This window comes from Anser brachyrhynchus, assembly GCF_964034855.1.
Source record: "Anser brachyrhynchus genome assembly, chromosome: 1".
In the NCBI taxonomy this organism is placed as follows: domain Eukaryota; kingdom Metazoa; phylum Chordata; class Aves; order Anseriformes; family Anatidae; genus Anser; species Anser brachyrhynchus.
In genome coordinates, this window is record NC_137694.1 from 35,099,732 (window position 1) to 35,120,059 (window position 20,328).

The following is a 20,328-nucleotide window of genomic DNA, read 5'->3' on the forward strand; positions in this document are numbered from 1 at the left end:
GAGAAAGAGGGAAAGAGGGAGAAAGAGGGAGAAAGAGGGAGAAAGAGGGAGAAAGAGGGAGAAAGAGGGAGAAAGAGGGAGAAAGAGGGAGAAAGAGGGAGAAAGAGGGAGAAAGAGGGAGAAAGAAGAGGGAGAAAGAGGGAGAAAGAGGGAGAAAGAGGGAGAAAGAGGGGAGAAAGAGGGAGAAAGAGGGAGAAAGAAAGAGGGAGAAAGAGGGGAGAAAGAGGGAGAAAGAGGGAGAAAGAGGGAGAAAGAGGGAGAAAGAGGGAGAAAGAGGGAGAAAGAGGGAGAAAGAGGGAGAAAGAGGGAGAAAGAGGGAGAAAGAGGGAGAAAGAGGGAGAAAGAGGAGAAAGAAAGAGGGAGAAAGAGGGAGAAAGAGGGAGAAAGAGGGAGAAAGAGGGAGAAAGAGGGAGAGAGAAAGAGGGAGAAAGAGGGAGAAAGAGGGAGAAAGAGGGAGAAAGAGGGAGAAAGAGGGAGAAAGAGGGAGAAAGAGGGAGAAAGAGGGAGAAAGAGGGAGAAAGAGGGAGAAAGAGGAGAAAGAAAGAGGGAGAAAGAGGGAGAAAGAGGGAGAAAGAGGGAGAAAGAGGGAGAAAGAGGGAGAAAGAGGGAGAAAGAGGGAGAAAGAGGGAGAAAGAGGGAGAAAGAGGGAGAAAGAGGGAGAAAGGGAGAAAGGGAGAAAGGAAGAAAGGGAGAAAGAGAGAAAGAAAGAGAAAGAGAGAAAGAAAGAGAAAGAGAGAGAGAGAGAGAGAGAAAGAAAGAAAGAAAGAAAGAAAGAAAGAAAGAGAAAGAAAGAAAAAGAGAGAAAGAAAGAAAGAAAGAAAAGAAAAAGAAAAACTAAGAAAAGGATAATGAAGAAGGAAACAAAATACTAAAATATTTGTAAACAAGAAACTGTTTAGAATAAATTGCTTACTGTAAACTCAGTTAAATAATCCTCATCAGCCCCACATGCCAACACCCAGATTAGCAAGCAGTATAGCTGATCTGCTCCATTCTACTTTCTACATCCAAAGTTCTACATTAAAAGTTTAGTAAGCAAAGGTGATCTGGATGTTATTTTCAAAACAAAGATCTTCCATCAACATCAAAACAAACATCTTCAACTTGCACGAATCAAAACACTAATGTAGATGTCCCAGCTTTTTCTAAGTAGAATGATCTTGCGTGCTTTTCAGGATCTCCTTTTGTACCAATGACACACATAAGAAAGAATAAAAGTTCTGTTCCTGGTCCCCCATTTTAATAGTTATGAGGATTTAATTCACTGGTTGCAGCTATATTAAATGCAGTTCTTCAATGCACATAACCATCTGCAACTATACACATTCAAAATGAATGTAAAATACTGCACCACATAAAAGTATAGAATCCTGGCATAATTGTGTGAGTAGGATGTAAAACGTGAAAGACAGGAGATAATTTATTAATGAAAGTGTAAAAATAACATTTTGACTGTAAAGATGTTTTCTAACACATACACAAAAATGTTTTATTAACATTCCAAGAAAATAAAATGGGAGCTTCATCTAGAACTATAATAAGCACCTGAATGCATAGTCTTATTGACTTTATAGCAAACATATCCTTATGAACTGCTCTGCTTTTAATGTTATACTTCATTTTATAAAAAGCAATTTTGTTTAAACACAAGCTGTTTTTTCATAAAGGTGACTATCTAAAGGGTATTATTTAAAGTAATGTTTTAGGAAGTCTTTATTCTTTATGAAGAAAATATTGTTTAATATTTTGGGGGGCAAGGGGTTTATGCATTTTATTTAATGTTTCAGTCTAAGCAGAATATTGACTCTCATCTTCCTTGGTTTTGTAGTTACATTATTAACAAATATTTTCTTTCTCCAAAGTTTTAATTAATCAAAGATAAAAGTTTGAAACTTGTGTTGAAATATCTTTCTCCTAGAAAGTATACACACAGTTGTTGGTCTGGGTATTCTTTGTTCGGCTTTGTTTTTTCATTACTTTTCCTTTAACCTTAAACTTGGCTTACAATTTTCCTGCCACTACACTATTACGGATGTGCTCCCAGCAATGGCTGTGATAGTGGAGAGATGATATTCAGAGACCAAGAGGGAGTACCCAACTGCACTACTGACCACTGAAACCAGGGATGCTCAAAACAGGTCTAGAAGACACAAATGTGCTTATATTTATGGATGATTTAGCTGCATGATTTATCTACCTGATTTATAAGACCTACAGCAGTGTTTCTGTGAAAGAGAGAAATTCTGCGCTGAATTCTTAAACGGAAATACATTGAGTCTCCTGTGGTTGACTAAGCATTTCCAGAGAGAAAAAGCAAACAAGATAAGAATATCAATTGGACAAGAATAAAATAAATAAACAAACAAACAAACAAATAAATAATAATAAAAAAATCCAAAAATATTCTTTCATATTTTCTTCATAAATTGCAAAGGTAAAGAAGAAAGGGGAAATCTATTCCCTTCCCTGACTGCTTGTTTAAAAATAAATAAATAAATAAATAAAATAAAATAAGACAAACAGAAGAGATATTGTTCTCCACTCCACAGCAACTCTTGGAGAAACAGGAAAGGCTGGGATGCTGTTGAGGCTTGATAAATTTTATGCAGTAATTCCGGAGGGCAGTTGTTGACTGATGTACTATTGTTCACTGATCTGTAAGGCTGCAGAGTTCTTGGCATTGGCTATGTTAGTATAACAAGTGGACCCACTTGATGTAGGAGCAGTAAATATTGCATGAGGTAGATCATTAATGGGCCTTTTCGGTTCGTGCTGCCAGAACTGTGACAGATCTCCCATGGCTCCGTAAGGTATAAGATATTTTTCATATCACTTGTCCATTTAATCTGATTTATTTAAAGGTCAGAAATTTGAATTGCTGTTTGTATTTTGCAAAGCTTGATTTCTTGAGCTAATATATGAGAACTGCTGTTACAGATCTGAGCTACTACAGATTAAATGCTTGTATTTTCTGTTGTTTTTTAGTATGTTTTTTTGAACTGGAGAAGGACCAAATGATATCAGAGACTAATCTTTCTGACAAATGAGCTATAGAGTATCCACTAAAGTATAAGTATGAAAAGAGATAATTTAACGTGGCATTTTGTTGGTGTTCAGGAATTAAATTCCTGATATAAAATTACAATGCAGTGGGAAAGATTGGATAACCCCACATCCATACTTCTCAAGTTTAATTTTATCTTCTTTTCAAGAGAAAAAAATAATTCATTTTAACTACAACAACCAGTGTAAGTTATAATGATCTTATATGCCCCTCAGTAATGCTAAAAAAGTGTAAGAGGCTTTAGTGGCCTAAATTAAATAGGAAGTTAGAGCAGTGTCCCTCCACTGACTTTTGACATTATCCTGATACTGAAAGTACTTTCATCAAAACAGGAGAAATATGAATTTAGATCATGTCTACCTGAAAATGTAGTTGTCCCAAAATTGAAGGAATCTCTTGTGTGCCACAACCCACAGGAAAACACAGGTACATACCAACCTTCTTCCTAACTAACAATGAAATTTAAGGAAAAAAGGTGAGTACCTTGATTGCCAGGCCTGGATGCTCAAGTGTTATTATATAAATCTGAGAGGTTTATTAAAGCATTAGAGAACTCTCAGAGCAAACAGGGAGGTGAGTTTTTTAATTTCCAGTGTAACATTTATTGCTGTATTGAGATAAAATCTTTAAAAGCAGCCTAATTCACCTGTAATATGCAAGTCTTACTCTGAATCATGTTGTAAGGTCCCATTTAAAGCAATTAAAAGTATGTTCAAATCGGTCTTTAATAAACTAAGCAAATATTTTTAATTTCATCAATTTACACCCTTTGTTCAAAAAAATACGGTTAATATATGCTTAAGTGTTTGGTTGAATGATTAACAATATATTACATAGAAACAGAATAAAGGACTTGCAATTCTTGGAGAATTTTAGTTTAATTATTATTTTTACCCCACTCTTGCAATCTTGAATGATGGCTTCGACTTTGTACAACCCAGTAGCTTCTATTACGGTTACTTTTTTTTTTTTTTTTTTTCAGTTGGTGTAACACATGTGAGGTCTAACTTCGAAAACTAAGTTATGAATACTAAACTTTGCAGGTTGGTGTTACTGGCATTACTGTCATGCTGGAGCAGACCTGTGATACACCCTGTCCAATACTCTTCCTGTGAGAAGGGCCAGTACCATATATTCCAGAAGCAATTCACTGCATACAGAGTAACCAGTATCTTGTGTAAAGACACTAAGTACACCCACACATAGCTTTCTTTTTTTTCTTTTTTTCTCTTTTTTAAGCATTATGGTAGCAGTACAATACTGTACATACCTCATGAGTCTCTAAAAAGCCCCAAAACCCAGCAGGTGCAGCACAGCATGTGCACAGCTGACCTCAATGTAAGAGAATATGAGAATAATGTGCTGTAATAGCAAAAAAGTTAAGGACACAAGGAAAGATCAACTGAGAATGGCCTAGAAGGACTGACCACTGGAGGCACACCTTCCTCCCCTGTCCTGTACAAGCAATATATAAAGCACATACACTTGGACTTCTCACTGACATGCTCTGAACCAAAATACAAAATACTGCCTGCAAAGCCTAAGTAAAAAGTAATTTTCTACCCAGTGCTGTCACACTTGCAGCTTACTGTGGCGCATATAGTGTCTGAAGACATGAAGAGACAGCACTGACAGAAATGTAGTTAACTGATCCCCCTTGCAGCCTTTCACAGCTTGACCATTGTCATGTTGGGTTGTGCTGTCTCTAGGGGTGAGAAGAATCAACTCCCTCCAGCTAATCTTGTCTCATCTCTATTCATTATCACTCCACTGCTAAATGTGCTGCCTCCCCAGATCTCCTTGCAAACTGTTCAATTCTGTCAAAAAAGATCTGTTGCCCTAAATAGTTACCTAAGCTTTTTCTCCTTAAATGACAGCTGATATCTTTATTTGAAATCAACTGTCTTTACACAGAGCCTAATTTGCTTTTGCCCCTTCCATTGCTGTTAGAAACTTTTTCAAAGAGAGCTCGGAAGTGTAGATGCTCTTAGTGTACATTAAAATGTCATTTCAATGCCTGTTTGGATATTATTGATTTCAGATAACAAGTAGGTGAAGGAGTCCAGGGAACAGTGCTGTGTGATTGTTGCTGTGACACAGTCAGCCAACACTACCCTGGACAGAAGATTTTTTTATCAGAATCAATACAGTCTACTTATTTCAGGCTCAAAGTTCCTTCAATAAAATATGGAGACGGATGGTATCAAAACACAGGTGATATTATTTCCATTTTGGCAGTCAGACACTTATATCACCTCGTTAAGAAGTTTTAACTTTGAAGTGATGTGCCTCTTTTCTTTTTAATTATCCTTATTTTTACTATTCAATGAAGCCTCTGTCTTTTATCCCATATATTTTTTTTCCATGTACTAAACTGATTTCATTTTCAGTTTCAACAAATTTCTTGAATTTCCTTTTCCTTAGAAACAATAGGACAACACCATTTCAATAGTAAAATACAAAACAGTAAAATCAGCAGTAGTTTTGCATCTTTTCATAATCAAGAACAAATGAAAGACTATGAATTCACTTCTACCACAGTAACTGTTAATGGTCTGACCTTAAATATAGATTTCAGCATGCAGGGTGAAAGGGTGTTCCTGAAGAAGTCACATGTCTTTATGAAAGTAAGAGGGTGAAAAATCAAGTCTCCAAACATTTTCAAGGAACTGAAGTAAAACTGGAAAATATGAAATAGATATGAAATAAGTCCTGAGTTTACCTGAGTAAATGTCTGCTAAAATGTAAGTATTCAAAAGTCTTTCTTCAGGATTTCACATTGCCAAAAATTATATTTAGCCACAAACATATTTGTTTCCAGGAAAGCTTTTAGGAGGAAGATTATCCCCCTGAAACAATAGTAATAAAAAGACCCCATTATATCTTACCTATTGTGTAACCATCAGGAAGTCAAAGACAGGGAAACAACACGTCAGAACATAAGACCTAGCAATTTCATCTGAAACACTTTTACCAGATTTGTTGATGAATCATGTCCTTTGTCACTCAGGACTTGTCCAAAGATGAAACCTAAAGTTGGGATTAACTTTAGCTCCAACTCAGTTCCCACTAAAATCAATGGAGAACAATGGAAATGTGCATTTCTCCAGATACCCATAACTCTTTACTCTCTTGACTATTGAAGAAGCCTAGCTTGATGCCCCTCTATAAGAAGAGTCATAAGGTGGATCCAGGAAACTACAGGCCTGTCATCCTGACCTCAGTTCCAGGAAAGGTGATGGAACAGGTCATCCTGAATACGGTCACGCAGCATGTGCAAGACAACAAGGGGATCAGACCCAGCCATCATGTGTTCAAGAAAGGCAAGTCCTGCCTGACTAACCTCATCTCCTTCTATAACCAGGTGACCTGCCTGGTGGGTGAGGGAAAGGCTGTTTACAGAGTCTACCCAGACTTCAGCAAAGCCTTTGACACAGTCTCCCACAGTATGCTTCTGGAGAAGCTGGCAGCCCATGGCTTAGATAGGTACACTCTTTGCTGGGTTAAAAACTGTCTGGATGGTTGGGCCCAGAGAGTGGTGGTGAATGGAATGAAATTTGGATTATTTGGATAATTTCTTTGAAAATTCTGAGACTGAATTAATCAGTTAATGGATTCTGAATGTAGTTCTGCATTTATATCCTTAAAGCAATGAAACTGTGGCTTTATCTAGTTAAAGATCCAAGGTAACAGACACTAATACCAACTTGCTATACACACAGGAGACTAAGATGATGTTGAAAGTCTTCTCGAATTGTAAATATTACAAATACAATAACAGTGGTCAAAAGGGCTTGGTTGTGATTCTTCTTTTCTTTGATACAGTTTAGCTTATATCTTGGCACTTCTTTGTTCATTATCAGCAAGTGGGAGAAATCACTGTATTGTCTCCTCAAAAACTCTAGGGAAAGTGGCACAGAAATTTCAAACTATCCATTGTGTTCTTGCCATCTTCAAATCTAACCATTCAGCAGTGGAATATATGCTCATAATTAAGTAATATTTAGTTCATTAATTCCTTTGGGGATTGTTGATAATTATATTGCAGTATGATTTCCTCAAAGATATCATACAGGCCATTGATAAACAGCTGAGGAGTAAAATCAGGGGATTAACTGTAATTATAGCAAAGTGGTTTCCTATTAAACTAATTGAATAAAAAGTAATTGGATTATGTATGATCTTCAGTAGCTCCTAGACTTTAAACTTTAATTAAATTATCATACTTCTCATTCAAAAATGGAGTGGTTGAACGTTAGCTATTTTGACACTACAAATGTAGGAGAAGCAAAATATTTGTGCTGAATGAAATGCTCAGTGTTAGCAGAGTTTAGTAACAAAAGAAGCTCTCTTGCACAATTCTGTCACTGTTATTTTTTCATTTACATACTATTTAAAAGGAAAAGGCTGAGGTGCTTAATGCCGCCTTTGCCTCAGTCTTTAGCGGCAATACCGGTTGTTCTCCGGACACCCAGTGCCCTGAGCTGGTGGAAGGGGATGGGGAGCAGGACGTGGCCTTGGCTATCCATGAGGAAATGGTTGGCGACCTGCTACGGAGCTTGGATGTGCGCAAGTCGATGGGGCCGGATGGGATCCACCCAAGGGTACTGAGAGAACTGGCGGAGGAGCTGGCTGAGCCGCTTTCCATCATTTATCGGCAGTCCTGGCTATCGGGGGAGGTCCCGGTTGACTGGCGGCTAGCCAATGTGACGCCTATCTATAAGAAGGGCCGCAGGGCAGACCCGGGGAACTATAGGCCTGTCAGTTTGACCTCAGTGCCGGGGAAGCTCATGGAGCAGATTATCTTGAGGGTCATCACGCGGCACTTGCAGGGCAAGCAGGCGATCAGGCCCAGTCAGCATGGGTTTATGAAAGGCAGGTCCTGCTTGACGAACCTGATCTCCTTCTATGACCAAGTGACGCGCTTGGTGGATGAGGGAAAGGCTGTGGACGTGGTCTACCTTGACCTCAGTAAGGCTTTTGACACCGTTCCCCACAACATCCTCCTCAAGAAACTGGCTGCTCGGGGCTTGGACTGGCGTACGCTTCGCTGGGTTAGAAACTGGCTGGATGGCCGGGCCCAGAGAGTTGTGGTGAATGGAGTCAAATCTGGTTGGAGGCCGGTCACTAGTGGAGTCCCCCAGGGCTCGGTACTGGGGCCGGTCCTCTTTAATATCTTTATTGATGATCTGGATGAGGGCGTCCAGTGCACCCTCAGTAAGTTTGCAGATGACACCAAGCTAAGTGCGTGTGTCGATCTGCTCGAGGGCAGGAAGGCTCTGCAGGAGGATCTGGATAGGCTGGAGCGATGGGCTGAGGCCAACTGTATGAAGTTCAACAAGGCCAAGTGCCGGGTCCTGCACCTGGGCTGCAACAACCCCAAGCAGAGCTACAGGCTGGGAGATGAGTGGCTGGAAAGCTGCCTGGCCGAGAAGGACCTGGGAGTATTGGTGGATAGTCGGCTGAATATGAGCCAGCAGTGTGCCCAGGTGGCCAAGAAGGCCAACAGCATCCTGGCCTGTATAAGAAGCAGTGTGGCCAGCAGGTCGAGGGAAGTGATTGTGCCCCTGTACTCGGCTCTGGTGAGGCCGCACCTCGAGTACTGTGTTCAGTTTTGGGCCCCTCGCTACAGGAAGGACATGGACGTGCTCGAGCGAGTCCAGAGAAGGGCGACCAAGCTTGTGAGGGGTCTGGAGAACAAGTCTTACGAGGAGCGGCTGAGGGAGCTGGGCTTGTTCAGCCTGGAGAAGAGGAGGCTCAGGGGCGACCTCATCGCTCTCTACAGTTACCTGAAAGGAGGCTGTAGAGAGGTGGGGGTTGGTCTATTCTCCCACGTGCCTGGTGACAGGACGAGGGGGAATGGGCTAAAGTTGCGACAGGGGAGTTTTAGGTTGGATGTTAGGAAGTACTTCTTTACCGAAAGGGTTATTAAGCATTGGAACGGGCTGCCCAGGGAGGTGGTGGAGTCACCATCCCTGGAGGTCTTTAAAAGACGTTTAGATGTAGAGCTTAGCGATATGGTTTAGTGGAGTACTTAGTGTTAGGTCGGAGGTTGGACTCGATGATCTTGAGGTCTCTTCCAACCTAGAGAAATCTGTGAATCTGTGAATCTGTAAACATTCTTCCTTGATTGAAAAAATTGTGAGAAATGACAAATATTCTATTCCTAAATGATTAAACACATTACATTCAGTAAGCTAAACCTGATTATATACTTCTGTCTGAAAGTTTTTCAAAAGGAAATCTATTTGATTTTCTAGTAGCAATTCTATAAATTGTGTTGGATGAAATAGAGGAAAAAAAAATGCTTGAATTGTAATTTTATTAAATTATAAGTGATCTATTTATAAAGTATTAATTTATTATTTTCTAAAGGTACTATTACTGAAAAGATTAATATTAAACAGAATTCTTGAAATAAAAATACATATTGCAAATGCAGAAGTAGAGCTACTCAATAACGTAAAAAAAATCAAAAGGTTCATGAAAAGTGGTTCTTAGAAAAATATTTTTTAGATAATAGAGCTAAGGAACACTGATTAAAACCAAATAAGACATTAGGAGGGCAACAAATGCATTCATTTATGAGAAACAGAGATGTTAAACCCCAGACTGATTTAAGAGTAAATCAAATTTACTACATGGATAAAAAGAGGCAAGTTTTCTAAGTGCACGATACATATAAAACATATAAAGTTTGTTTTATAGGGGTGGGTATTTCAATCTTAAATAAATAAGGACATCAAGAAAAAAAAAAAAAGATAATTTTCCTACATCATTTAAACGCAGTCTCCGGTCACGCAGTTAACAGGATCAATTTGGGCCTCAAATTCTCAAGGGCAAAATTTGGCTTCTAACATGGGCAATAAGATTTGAAAATTGATTCTTTACTCAAAAGGAAATTAATGTAACAAAAATAAAATTGGAGAGTTATGCTCATGCATTTTGGTTTCTTTGCCTTGCTGCTGAGTCCTGAACTAACCAAAGCCTATTGATCAACTCGTTGAGCAGACCTACCGAGAATGTTGTAATAGAACAACTCAGAGACAATAAAAGAGAGTATTAGCTTTTTAGAATCGTATTTAAAATATATGGGAATACCTTTGCAATGTTTCTCAGACAGCAGAAGTTAGATTTAACTTACATTGAAGATGAATTTGGAGACAAACCAAGAATAAAGACAACATACCTCGAGAACATAAAACTCTTCTAGGTGTCGGATGTTACTCATCAAACTCATTTCCAAAAGAAGATACAGTTGCAAGATGATTTTTAGACTAGACTCATCTTTAACTGAATTCTGTTTAATAAATCCTCAAACTGGAAGAATTTAACAAATCCTCAAACTTCATCTCATTCTACTTAAATTATTATTAGCATCTGATGCAAGATGCTTGATGCCTAATCAATGGTGACTGGATCAAGTTCCTTTTTAAAACATGCCTTCAGTATCCTGTGCAATATTCTGTCTTTGAGCTTGGAAGGTTAAAACCTACAGAAAGACCATATATGTGAGTCTGATGCTCTTGAGTGAGTAACAGATACAGACTTCTCACGTTCAGCATAAATAAATAAATAAAATATTTTTGACAGGTATAAAGCCAGAGAGTTTTCAGAATTCAAATACAAGTATCATGCTTGTTTGTATTCAATACAAAATACAAAACCATGGTGTCCACTGGCAACTGGTCACCAGTGGTGTTCTCCACAGGTCAGTGGTGGGGTCCATCCTCATTAATATCTTTATTGATGACTTGGATGAGGGAATTGAGTGCACTGTCAGTAAGTTTGCAGATGACACCAAGTTGGGGGGGAAGTGTTGATCTGCCAGAGGGTAGGAAGGCCCTGCAGAGGGACCTGGGCAGGTTGGATCGATGGACAGAGGCCGATGGGATGAGGTTCAACATGGCTAAGTGCTGGGTCCTGCATTTTGGTCTCAACAATCTCATGCAACACTACAGGCTTGGGGCAGAGTGGCTGGAAAGCTGTGCAGAGGAAAAGGATCTGGGGGTGTTGGTTGATGCATGCCTGAAAATGAGCAGGCAGTGTGTCCAGGTGGCCATGAAAGCCAAAGGCATCCTGGTTTGTATCAGAATTAGTGTAGCCAGCAGGAGCAGGGAGGTGATCATCTCCATGTACTCTGCTCTGGTGAGGCTGTACCTCAAGTACTGTGTTCAGTTTTGGGCCCCTCACTACAAGAAAGACATTGAGGCCCTGGAACGTGTCTACAGAAGGTCTGCAAACCTGGTGAAGGATCTGGAATGCAAGTCTTATGAGGAGCGGCTGAGGGAGCTCGGATTGTTTAGGGTGGAGAAGAGGAGGCTCAGGAGAGACCTTATTGCTCTCTACAACTACCTGAAAGGAAGTTGTGGGCAGCTGGGGGTTGGCCTCTTCTCAGAGGTAACTAGCAATAGGCCAAGGGGGAAGTAGTAGTAGTGCCAGGAGAGGTTCAGTTGGAAATCAGGAGAAATTTCTTCTCAGAAAGAGTAGTTGGACATTGGAATGGGTTTTGGGCATTGGAATGGGTTGCCCAGGGAGGTGGTAGACTCATTGTCCCTGGGGATGTTTAAGGAAAGGTTGGATGTGGAACTTAGCGACATGGTTTAGTGGGTAATATTGGTGGTAGGGGGATGGTTGGACCAGATGGTCTTGGAGGTCTTATCCAACCTTAATGATTCTATGATTCTATGATATTAACGGTGCATTTCACTGTCATGTAAGAGATTGTAGCTGTGGACGGTCACTCACTATTCAAGAGGATATTTCGATCTAATGTTGGAAAAATTAGAACAAGTAAATCTGTTTTGTTTTGTAGAAGCACAAAATAGAGAAAATTTTAGCAATTGTATTAAAATTGACTTTTTTTCTCTAGTAGGTAAAAGAAGATAATGAAGAAAATATATTTGCCATAAATTTATTTTTGAAATATTTCTGACAGCCATAAAAGACATAAAATCAGAGACATAAAAAAGTGATACAATCTGTTTTTAGCTGTTGCCCATACTCACCAAGAAAGTTATTCAAGTTAGCATGTGTTAGATAAACTCATCAAACTACTTCATCACAGTGCTCTCATCTTCTACCTTGACACCTAAACCAAATGTAACCGAATCATGACAAGTAATCAATAATAAAAATTCAGAAAAGCATAAAGCATTATATTGGTTGTTAAAAGAATGATTCTGTATTTAAATTTGAGCCTTTTTCTTATCCCTTTCTCTTCTGTTGTCCTCCAGTTCTCTGTACCAATCACCATTTCTGTACTGTGTAGTCATTCTCCCTATATTTTTCATGACATAATGAATAGCAGATGGTGTGTACAAATACTCCCAGCTTTGACAAATACATAGCTCTGTTTTCTCCCTCCTTCAAGTACTTTAATCTTTGGGGAGAAGATGGAGCAATGACTACAAGATTATAGAGCACCTGCACCTCAGAGGATACCAGCCTTTAAGGTATTTTAGGGAGTGCCTCCCAGACATATGGATAGACTAGTTTCTGAATTCAGAAGCAGGTAAAGAAAGCACGCGGAACACGCTCTTGTAATGGTATTCCTTAGTGTTCTCTGAGCTTTCAGATTTCTTCAGGGATTTTAGGTGGCAAAATGAGTAGCAATATGGGTTATAACACCTTTAATCCCCACATTCCACAAGCAAGTAATCAGGTAAGCACCAGACTGAAATTCTTCTACACAAGAATGCTGATAATGTGATGGTGGGTTCACAGCGTCAGAAATTATATCCAAATATGAAAGCCAGTGATACTCTGGATTCAGAACAGCTTTCTTGCTTCAAAGCCTACAAATGGTGTTAATGAGAATAAAAGGTAGATTTTTCTGCATGGCTCTGGAATTAAAATATGGAACAAAATCCTACTTCAAGCAGGTATCTGAAAAGATATTAGATCATAAAATGAAAGAGAAAGTAAAATAGTTTTTTTTTTTTAATTCCTATTTATATATCATTCACTATGAGCAAATATAAACATTTGTATTATTTATATTATTTTATTTAATTTGTCAGATATTTTGGCCATTTAGAAAATCTGGCTGTGACCTTGCATGCAAAGTCTGAGCTTATAGCAGTTTTTACAGCTGAGTTATCACCCCTTGAAGACTGGCATTATAATGAAAATGCTGACACAACCTTTACTACAGCAATGCTGCTATAATAAAATTTATAAGGGGCAATCAAGTCTCTAGGATGTCTCAGGCGTTGTCATCTCTTGATGCATTTCTTGGTACCAAAATGGATCTAAAGAGTGATCTTTCAAATGGTTATGTTATTGCAGTAGCTCATCAAAGTAGTGCTGGAAAGAACACTGAAGTGATTTAATTTTGAACATCTTTTTGTTGTTCTTTTGAGAAACACAAAATTATGTAATTCTTGAAGAAAAGGTAAGTAAAGAATTGTACTGAAGAATGCTGACGCTTGTAGACTACAATTATCATTACCTCTTATTCTTACCAAAATGTGTCATGGCATATCATATCATAAAAAGATTAAACCACCTATAAATTCTTTAAAAAAATAGTAACCAAAGACATATGACATTGAATTTTGACTTAAAAGGAGACTACTGCACACAGCAGGAAAATGTTAATCATACAATTACAGCTTAATCTCTCAAATATTTCATTCAGTTCATTCCAAAGGTTCAGTTCATTCGAGAAAATGAGGTAACAATAACATTAGTGGCAGCGTGAAAAATATGAAATGGGGGGGCAGACACTATGTTTTCCTTTTCAAAATGCTTCTTAGGAGTTGCAGGCTAATCACTTAGTATGTACTTTTAAATTGAAGAGCACTATACCGATAAATACTAAATGAGAATCTTTCTATTTGTTATTCAGCATAAAAATGTTAGAAAATGTATCAAAGATGTGTATGAGATGAAATTCTAGAGAGATAAACAAAAAGAATTCTCACCATTTGGAAGTCAATACCTAAAACGCATTTGGTTCCTTCTGGAAACTACTTCATAGAAAGTCATTGTTGTGGTTTAACCCGGCTGGCAGCTAAACACCACACAGCCGTTCGCTCAACCTCCCCCCTCCCTCTCTGGGATGGGGGAGAGAAACGGGAAAGTGAAGACTGTGAGTTGAGATAAAGACAGTTTATTAAGACAGGAATATAATAATAGCAATAATAATAATAATAGTGATAATGATAATAGTATTAATAATAATAATGTGTAAGAAAACAAGTGAAGCACAATGCAATTGCTCACCACCTGCTGACCGATGCCCAGACTATCCCTGAGCAGCCGGCCCCCCACCCCGACCAGCCACCCCTATATATTGTTTAGCATGACGTCAGATGGTATGGAATACCCCTTTGGCCAGTTTGGGTCAGCTGTCCTGGGTCTGTCCCCTCCCAGCTCCTGCTGCACCCCCAGCCTGCTCGCTGGCAGGACCGAGCGAGAAGCCGAAAAGTCCTTGGCCTGGTGTAAACACTGCTCTGCAACAATTAAAACATCAGCATGTTATCAGCGCTCTTCTCATCCTAATCCAAAACATAGCACCCTACCAGCTACTATGAGGGAAAATTAACTCTGTCCTAACTGGAACCAGGACAGTCATATATATGTACATTCATTCAGCAGGAAGCCCCTATTTATGAATAATAAAGCATAAAAATTAAAGTGTGACAAATTTAATAGGATAAAAACATATATCTCTACTACCATAACCAGTACTGGAAAGCATTTTCTGTTTTATTATACTGAGGGAAAAAAAAAAATAAAGAAAAAAATGAAAAAGGAAAAGTTATTTTAAGCGTAAGTGAAAAACTAAACTGCAGATTAAAATCTATGTTCAAATCTTTCTGTGCTTGAATAAGTTCAAATTTCATCTATGTGACCTGGCCCATGTAAGATTGAGAGCTTCCAGTTTTACCGTGTTTTAACATGTTAAAAAGGCTAATAGAAAGGAAACTTGAAAAGTTAAGTGTATGAAATTATATTCACAAAAGATCAGAACTCAGCTTACCTCAGGAATAGAGTGTTTTTGCACAGTAAAAATCAGTGGGGTCTATTCAAAGTCCTTTGAACTCACTGAAAAGAAGTACAGATTAACTACAGAAGTTAGCTACTGAACTTCAAGCAGATTTTGAGAGTTTTGGTGTTAGTTTCCTTGCTTCTGAACATATGTGACATTGGTTAATACTGAAGATCTGATAAACCACCTACAGCTAGGCACATCATGTCATACCACAATGTATATATACACTATACAGTTGAGCATCACATCATATTATTTTAGTACCATGTATGGATGATGTAATTTTATATTTTAATCAATGTCCAAACTTTAGGTAAAACAACTGCAACATAGCTCAAGACAAAGGGTCCGTATAGACCAATAATCAATATAGACCAATAAAAATGATCTAGAAGGGGATACTATTTACACAAAAATCATGTTGTTCTAGCTGGTCAGCTCTAAAAATACGACCTTATGGGCACATCTCTAACACAGACCTGCAGGCTGAATAATCTGAAGACACTACTGAGCTTCATATAATACCCTGAAATGTCAGCAAAGTTCAGCCTTGTGGTATGCTTTGTTTGCTCTTAAAACAGATCCTTAAAAACCACCAGCAAGTAATGCTGCTGCATTTTTTGAAATACTTTGTCACGTATTTTACAGTTTTATGTAAGTATACAGCTTCTAATACAGAGTGTTATATTGCATGTTTTGGATGTCACGTGGCAGTGTCTGCCTCAAGAAGCTGCCAAGTATCAAGTAACTGTCATATGATTTATGATCAGCAGCATATTTATATTCCTCATTACGCAAACCTTATCGTATTCCTAACTATGAAATTATGTCCACAAAAGATCAGAATTCAGTTTATCTCAGGAACAATGTTTTTACACAGTAACTTTCAACTCTGAAAATACATCCTTATGGGCATGTTTCTGTCACAAAAGAACATCCCAAGGCAAAAAGTGCAAACAGAAATACACAAAAAAATTGCATGTAACTAACATTTTTTTTTCCTTTTATAAATTAATTTCTAGAAAAGTTGAAAACTGTCAAGTTAGAAAATTACAAACATTCACCGTGCACAGAAGTTAAGAAGAAAATAAGAATGACAATGTCATGTAAACAATAAATGAATAAACATAAAAATATTCTCAAATAGAAACTTAAGACTCATTGTGTGAAGCAGAAAGGATGAATGTTACTGATGATTAAAATAATACAAACGTTATGTGTTATTGGTTGTGGGGTTTTTTTTGATTGTTTTTTTTTTTTTTTGCTATGCACTGAAAAGGTACAACATTAGTATGAATATTTTTTCCTTTAGAAATACCAACACAATTCATGAAATAATACATGATATCATGTATTTATTTCAATGTTTGAATGCTTGTTTGTTAGTTTGTTTAATTCTGTGATATTCTAAGGTATGAATATGTGCAACGTGCTAGGTTAAGAAAGGCAAAGACTCAAGAGTAAAATTTTGAGGCTAATCTTATTCAGACAGAAACAGCAAGATTATTAACTTTCTAACTGAATCTAAAACATTTCAGATTTTATTTTTCATTTATTTATTTTCATACAATCAATATTGCAGCAATCCCTAAGACTGAATCTGAATGACATTGTTGAACAGAGTAGAATTTCACCTATGAGAATGAAATCGGAGAACTGGCAGATGTAGAGGTAAAAAATCTAAGCTTTGCCCATTGCTATTCTATCTGTTTTTCAAAATTTAAAGTGACTTTTTGAATGTATTTCAATAAGTAGCTGAGGTTTCTCTTCAAAGCTAAGGCTCAACTAGCACAACAAATTTATGCATATGAGAAAGCATAGAACCATAGAATGGTTTGAGTTGGAAGGGACCTTATAAGGACCATCCATTTCTAACTCCCCTGCCGTGGGCAGGGACACCTTTTGCTAGATCAGGTTGTTCAAAGCTCTGTCCAGCCTAGCCTTGAAACAATGTCAGAAAAAAAGTCTTGCTCCTATTCATCATCTTGAACACTTAAGTTCACTTTTGGGAGAAGAACTATCTGCAGTAGATAATTTTTATATTTGTGCTTCTACAGTCTCTGACCATGTGGTGACTCATTCCCTTTCAGCTCAGTAAATTAAAAGCTCTAGCTCATCCATTTGACTGTGTGTAGATATCCAGTAAGAGTGTGACTGACCTTGCATGATTTGCATGGTCATTCATAGCTTTTTCTGTAAGATTAAAATCACAGATTCCACTTTCTTTCTGAAAAAGAGTTGAATGAGTGACAGTGAGAACAATATCAGGAGGGTGCAGCCTGCCTTTTGCACAGGAAGAGATGATAAGGCCTTAGTAGACTGGAACAAAGAGTGTGTATGGAAGCAGTTCAACTCTGTGACCTGTTTCAGGAAAAGATAATACACAAATAGTTTTGTTTGTTTGTTTTGGTTGTGGAGTTTTTGTTTGTTTGTTTCTTTTTAGAATGTTTCCTCCTGCACTGTGTAAAAGATGAGAACACCCTGAACACATGAACAAAGGTCTTGGTGACAGACAGTCATGTTGGACTCAGCCATAAGGACTAAGTTATATTATGCTACTCTCTGAAAGGCTGCTGATATGAAAGTCTTTCAGAATCCTAAGTCTCTGGAGTTGAATCTAGTTTGTATCCCACAGTCTCATGGGAGTTTTCCTGAGTTAATGCTCTTAATCTCCCCAAGTGCGTTGTACTGAAAGGGCCAAAAAGTTCAAATTTTAGATCAAATAATAGATCAAAAACACTTGGAGTTGTATCAATTTAACAAACTTTATCAGTTTATATGGCTTGAAAATATAGAATTAGGAAAGGTTTAGTATTATACATTTGTGAAAATTGTATTACAAACACTGAAAGATTTAACTGACCCTTTCACACTTCATGTGTAGATTTGATTCATGTTATCTGGCAAATAAGTCACCACTGATAGTAGTTTCAGGTGATTAGTTACCCATTGGAATCTCTGCTGCTGAAGACATCTGGTGGACAGATTATCTATCAGATAGCGATGGAAATTGTACATGGAAAAAAAATTGTGTTGCCTGAGGTGTGATGTTCCTGCTGGTATGGCCCACAGCAGCATAACTGCAATCTTATTTCTGAGTTTTAGTCAGTGATACACACTTCTCTGCCCTGCTTCACATTCCTCTAAAAGACACAAGAAAGCAAGCAGTAACAGTGGCCTACTGGACAGCACATTACATTCTGGAGTTCTGAACTGTATCAGCACATGAAGTTGTTTGACCCCTTTTCCTGTTCATTTAGCAAAAACTCTTATAAAAGGAAACAGCGGTTTTCCAGAAGAGGTTCTTACATTTCAAGCTCTGATTTAGGCCTTCTTGCTTGTGTCTAAAAATCTCTTTCCAATCTTTGTTCAGTTACTATTTAATGATGCCAAGTTCTCATAGACCCTGATACAGGCAAGCAGAGAAGAAAGGTCCTATCAAGAAAGACTAGCTCAAATGTGCTTTCTGTCTGTCCGTGATTACTTTTTCTCTCTACCTTCTTGGACAAACTTACCTGAAGCTTTCACATGCACGTGAGTTAACATTTATTGTGATCACAGACGTGGACCAGAGGAAATCTTTACCAGACCAACTGAAAGAAAGACTCGTCTTTTCCAATAGAACTGATCTGAACAATGCAGAATAGATAAGTATCAGTGTAGAGTTTCTAACGTTTTCTGTAAGTCTGACATTGTCCATACCTGTCCTGACAGTCTCTTAGGTTTTGCATGTTCATGGGTAAAGCATTTATGTTCAGTAAATTTGCTGTTTCTCTACCTGAATCACAGTTAAAAAGTATATATATAAAAAAATCATAGTTGTATGCTTATGTGAGAACAATGGACTGATCATTTGTACTGCAGTGATTTGAGAAAATGAAGTACACACTGCTTCCACACAGAGAGAAAACCTAGTAATTATTCCTTGTGAATGGATGCAGTCTTATATATAAAAAGCAAATTGAATGATATAGATATAAACTGAAAGACACTTTTCTGTGGTAGCTAAGTTTTGTTAACTGGTGTGTACAAATAAAAGGATAATTGTGTGTTTATTGTGTCTGTATATATATCAGTCTTTGTGTTTTTTTTTCTTTATTTCCTAAACACACACACAAAAAAAACACCTCTAAACTTCTTAACAAAGAAAATATACATGCAATCTATTAGAATCCAATAGGGAATTAAACACTGCAAATTCTCAATAAAATGCATTACATCACGAACAGTAGGACAATAACAATAGCTATGAATAAAAGTATTTATGATATAGAAAATAAGTACAAGTGTAGCTTAATAATTCTCTCTTTCATATGCTACTCCAAACTTTCCAAGCAGCAGTTTGGCTACCTCTTTTTCTTTCAGTCTCCTTCTCCAATAACCGCTACTGGACAACTGACAACAGATCCAGAAGAGGCATTTCAGTGGTCAAAGTTATTAACTTATACTTTTCTTTCACAGAACATTGAAGGAAATTAAGTTACTTGTTCTTCCCAGACTGATGGCTGGCAAGTCCAATAGCACAATCCTTTTGTTAGTAAGGAACTGTAGGTAGTGTGCTTTTAAGCTGGGCAGGAAAATGGTGTCTTCTTGTTTGTTTTAGCTGAAGGGCATGTGGTTCAAGTGAAGAAAGAGATGAAGGAGATGGCTGCTTCTGAAGGAGCCTTCTGGAGGAGATGTCTCCTTTCCTGAGAGCAGTAGTGAGAACGGGAAAAACAGAAGTCTATGCAGACCGAGACTTGCAGAAAGAGGAGAGCAGACATAGTGCCTAACTTAAGACTAGCTGAAGAGAGGTGGTTTTCCAAAAGATTCAGATGTGACTGTAAGATGGTTGTCATAAACCAGGAAATTTTCAATGATGTGGTAGATGAGAAGATTTATTTCAAAGCCTTTCTACCTTATCACAGTCTTTAATCTATCCTTATTCAAAACAGTTTCTTGTTCAGGTTGCATTCAAACAAAACGTACTGTAACCTTGTAATTCCTTTCAGAGCCTTCAGTGTGCTTTAAGAAAAGGGGCAGTGGGGCCACAACAGAAATCTGAGATTGGGCCCGTCACAGCTTGTCAGTCAGCACATGTAACTCTGGGTCAGTGACATCTGATGCAGAACCTCCTGCCTATTGCACAGCAGGAGAATGAGTGCAGGAGAGACCAGAAAGAACCAAGAGTGTTGTAGAGGAGCAGAAAAATGGAGATGAGGTTCTGGAAGTTGCTGCAGTTATTTGGTCTTCATCATGACTAAGTCACCCTGCTCTAAAAACA

At 38.0% G+C, this 20,328-nt stretch overlaps 1 long non-coding RNA gene across 1 annotated transcript in view; it reads right to left on the minus strand.

Annotated features, from left to right (window-relative positions):
* The window catches only part of LOC308178645, a 19,519-nt gene extending 4,303 nt beyond the window's left edge, over nt 1-15,216 (minus strand). Inside the window, exons 1-3 of the long non-coding RNA XR_013939869.1 lie at nt 13,993-15,216; nt 12,073-12,155; nt 5,625-5,744 (exon numbers count right to left, since the gene is read on the minus strand). This is a non-coding gene — a long non-coding RNA (uncharacterized lncRNA). The remainder of the gene's footprint in view (nt 1-5,624; nt 5,745-12,072; nt 12,156-13,992) is intronic.
* Between the last annotated feature and the right edge of the window lie 5,112 nt (nt 15,217-20,328).